The 4,733-nt window shown below is 44.3% G+C and overlaps 1 pseudogene; it reads left to right on the forward strand.

Annotated features, from left to right (window-relative positions):
• The first annotated feature begins 1,518 nt into the window (after positions 1–1,518).
• On the forward strand, positions 1,519–4,172 carry LOC110293377 (annotated as a pseudogene).
• Positions 4,173–4,733: the final 561 nt, after the last annotated feature.

Below are 4,733 nucleotides of genomic sequence, written 5' to 3' on the forward strand. Positions count from 1 at the left end.
CTAGTGGGCTAGAAGGGAGGTTGAAGCATTTAAGAACCCTCATTAAAGAAGGTTTTGAAAACTCAAAGCCAACACTTGGCATGTATCAACTCAGTGCCCCTCTCTCTGACTTTGTCAGTCCAATACAGCCGTGAGGTGGCAGGACAGTGTCTACTTTACAGATGGGGGATTGTAGGGTCAGAGTGATGAAGTGACTCAGGTAAGACAACTTATCCAGGAATGGTTTAAACTTCTACATCGAATCCACTAGTGGCAATTTAAAGCTTGTTCAGTTCAAACTAAATAAAATTAAACACTCACTTGAATTAGCCATGTTCTACCTACTCTATCGCATTCAGTTCTTATAGTTGCAGTTTTGTACAGAATTAGATAGAGAACATTTTCGTCTGTGTGGAAAATTCTACTCTAAATAGAATTGTTTGTACAGGTCAATGAAAGTGTTTATGATCATGCTCTGTTCTTCTTCATTAACTGTTGTCCCATGTCATGCAAGCATCTAAGGAGAAGGGTTCATCCTGGGTATCACTAGCAACCTTCTCCCTTCATCCAAGATGATGAGCGCCTGGAAGCTTTGTTCAGTCTGCTTTGTCTTATATGGGGTTCCATGGGATAGCTATGGACCAGGAGTTACATGAAAAGGGGAAAAGAAGGATGAATGGGCTGGCCTTTCTGTACCTACCTCCAGCCTCTGATTTGGAGACACCCTTGGACAGCAGCAGAATCTCAAGTTCTGACTCTGCCAATGAAAGAGATGAAAAAAAGAAAGAGTCCGAGATGAAACAACCTGAATGTGAAGTGTTAGCACCTCAGCAAGCAGAAAGCAAGTGCTTCATGGAGACAAACTCAAGAAGGAAAGAAGAGGCGGCAAAGAACCTAGATGGGGAAGAGGAGCCCAGAGAGCTTAACAACACACTGGAAAGTTACCTATGTCTGGTTCACCCCTCTGATACCTTTGTCCCCTTCTGTCTGATTTAGCATTCTACCACCTAGCCCCAGAGGCAGTGAGGGTCACCATAGTTTTCACTCAGTGCTCAAAAAGGATAGCTGGTCTTTCTGGGGCAAATGTTCTCACTAGGAGCATTCTTAACACTCAGTGAAGTTCAGGAGGACTGTAAAGCAGATTGTCACAGTGGAGTGGGAAGGTGTGACAATTCAGTCAATTCACACAATTCAAAATGGCTTGAGCTCCACACAGACATTGTACAGAGGATATGGTACCTCCTCAATAATAGCCACAGTGTGTGTGTGTGTGTGTGTGTGTGTGTGTGTGTGTGTGTGTGTGATTTACCTGTTATCAGCAGCTTCAAAACATTGGCTATAATGTTCAGCATGTCTGCAAAGCTAAGTCCCTTGTCCTTGGCCAGCTGGGTGCTCTGTTCTCTCCACCCTGCCCTGTGCTATTAGACTTCAAAACATCCATATATGTATGTGTATATGTACCCGTGCTATTCATAAAGGTCTACCTTAGTTTCTCTTATGGTTCCAGGCACTACAGAAGCCGTGGGTTACCGTGCAGACATGGCCAAGTCCAAGAACCACACCTCATACAACCAGTTCTACAAATGGCACAGAAATGGCATCAAGAAACCCTGGTCATAGAGATAAGAATCTCTTAAGGGGGTTGACTCCAAGTTCCTGAGGAACATGTGCTTGGCCAAGAAGCACAACAAAAAGGGCCTGAAGAAGATGCAGGCCAACAATGCAAAGGTAGTGAGTGCACACACCGAGGCCATTGAGTCCCTTGTGAAGCCTCAGGACATCAAGCCCAAGATGCCAAGGGGCCCCAGCTGCAAACTCAGCCATCTGGCTCTCATTGCTCACCCCAAGCTTGGGAAGCAGATTTGAATCTACATGGCCAAGGGGCATAGGCTCTGCCAACCAAAGCCCAAGATCCAAGCCAAGGCAGGGGCCACAGTTCCAGCTCAGGCCCAGGATTCGGCTCCAGCCCAGGATCCCAAAGGTGCCCAGGCCCCTGTGAAGGTTCCATGGAAAGGCTCCTGCCAGTGTGAAGATAGATGGACTGCTGTGACACCCACACACTATGTGCAGATGACCAGTGTCCTATGCTGTTTTTACAAAGAAACTTGAGGACTTGAGGCAAGATCAAAAAAGAAAAAGGGAGGGAGGGAGGGAGGGAGGGAGGGAGGGAGGGAGAGAGAGAGAGAGAGAGAGAGAGAGAGAGAGAGAGAGACAGAGAGAGACAGAGAGAGACAGAGAGAATGAATGCTACCTGTCGTGGGTTCTGGGAACTGAACTTTGGTTCTCTATAAGAACAGCAAGTGCTCTTACCTACTGAGCCATCTTTCCAGTCCCCATATTAGAGTTTTGATTTCAATTTCTTCCTCTGATTTCAAAACCAGCCATCAAGAAAACAGCTGCTACCATTCTTGACAGTGTATGTGTTTCAGAAACCTTCCCAGAGTAGCAGCACATAATCCTTTCTTCAGCCCTCAAGATGAGAGAGGCTTGGGATAAGTGGGCAGAAAATTGTAAACAGATTGACCTGTGAAAACAAGTATATGTTAATCCTGGAACTTTCCCCTCTGCTCTAATGTTTTATTATACACCGTTCTTGTATTTGGTCCTACAAAAGATTGGAGTAGCTCACCATGTATATCTCTTCTAAAGCATGGAAATTAGATACTATTCAGATGCGATCAGATGGGTTCAGGGTGGTATGGCCATAGACAACATTCAGTACCTAAAGAATACAAAGTTACAGACTCCATTAACAATAAAGAGTAAAAGGGAAGAATCCTCAGTCCAGTGATGAAATTATATGACTTTTATAATCCATGAGAATATATTTAAGAAGATAGTGTCAGCCCTTCTATTTGACTAAGGCATGATAGATGCTTTGTGTAAATATTTCCTGAAAGACATGAAGAGAACGGATCTCCAAAAGGTAAAATCTGATGTGAGGAAGCAGAGGTGTAATGTAGGCTCTGTGTCTTCTGACGCTCACACATCACCCCTAAGATGGGCAGCCACTCATGCTCCTAACCATCCCCATCCTCATCCCTCCCTAAACCATGCAGTGGGAGGAGCTCTGTGAACTCTCCAAACCATGGCGTGATGACCCATACAAGAAATGACACTCACAAGGTGTCACAGCTTATAGAATCACAGGAAACATTTCCATTCTGGTAGCTTCACCTCAAGGTCCCTCTTCTTTCAAACACCTTGGTTTTTCTTATTGTCCCAAAGAAACAGGATTGAAAAATAGAAACACATGGTTTTGAAGTCAGTAGGCATCTACAGAATATTCAGCTCCTGGAGATAGGAAAGGAAGCACAGTGGATGCTCCTAGCCAATAGCTCTCATAGACCTGTGAACAAGTGCTCTGGGGGCTGGCTTTAATACGAGAGCATCTGGGTTCTGGGTCTCTGCTCAGAGGGCTGACTTGCAGCTAAGCTTGGATGTCTGTGTTATAGCATGTGGAAAGAGGCCATCAAGGTTAGGTCATCTGGCTGCTCAGTGACATCCTCATCAGCCACACGCCCTGAGCAGTTATTTCATAAGCATGTAGGTAGGAAGGCAGGAGTGTGCTGGTGTGACACATATGTGCTCCTGTGCAGATCCCAGTTTGTATGCAGAAGGGAGTGGGCTTTTTTCCAGTGCGGATAGCACGTTTTATAATAGTCACAGATGTGAAACTATGCTATGAGGAAAGAAAGGTGATGGAGAGGCTATTAATTGCAGGAGGAAAAAGGTACATTTGAAGGGGCAGGAAGCAGAATTGTGTAGATTTAACTTGCCTTATTTTAATTTATAGTCTTAGCTCTCTTTTCACAGGGTAGCAATGAACTGGCCCGTAAAGGTGAACGCTTTTCACTGATGTGGGGCCAGCAGATGAAAGCTTCATTGCTATTCCTTCTTAGAGCTCATGCAGCCATTTCAAACATTAACTCTCTTTGGCCTCAGGAAGTCAACATTTCAGTAGAATCACTTGAACTTGTCTGGGCTCATCACAATGCTTCTTTATGTCTGTAAATCATCATTCCACATTATCTCAGCTGCTGTTGGACCTTTAGGATGGGCTCGAGTGTCCAGCCAACATTCCCATTCTCAGCCCTCTATTGGAAAAAGTTATGCCCCTTGTCGTTATAAACGATTCTGGAAACATACACATTTGGACACCTAAGGAGGAGCGAGGCTCAGTTATTTGCTGATGTTGACTGTGATGTGCTGAGAGGACCCTGGATTTCAGAGGGGTCACATCTGGCTTGATGTCAATCAGTGAGCTCTTCTATTAGCTAAGGGAATCAGAACCAAGGGCCAAGCCTATCTGCCACTAAAACTAGTGTTCTCTCCTCCACATCATCTATTCTTTGTGTAGCATGTACCAGCACTGAAAGAGAAATGACCTTGTCATCCATTATGTCCAACAGCAGAGAAACCAAATATTAGGTAAATCAGGACCTTCTACTTGAAGAACCATTCAAAGTTACATTCTACTTTAACACAAGTCATTGTAAACCAAACTACTGTTTTTATTTGCATTTACAACTAAAGATGTTGGGACTCAGAAAGGTACAGACTTACCTAAGGCTATACAGCAGGTGGCAGAGCTGGAATTCCTACACAGGCCAGACTCTATCATCTTTCAACTCAGGTTCCCCATCTGCCAACTTCCCTCTCATTAAAATTATTTTGTCCTATATCTATTTAACTTACTCCATTCCTGCTCATAACCCATAACATCAAGTTCAAATAGCCCAGTCTCAAGTTCA

Source organism: Mus caroli, chromosome 4 (genome assembly GCF_900094665.2).
Source record: "Mus caroli chromosome 4, CAROLI_EIJ_v1.1, whole genome shotgun sequence".
In the NCBI taxonomy this organism is placed as follows: Eukaryota; Metazoa; Chordata; class Mammalia; order Rodentia; family Muridae; genus Mus; species Mus caroli.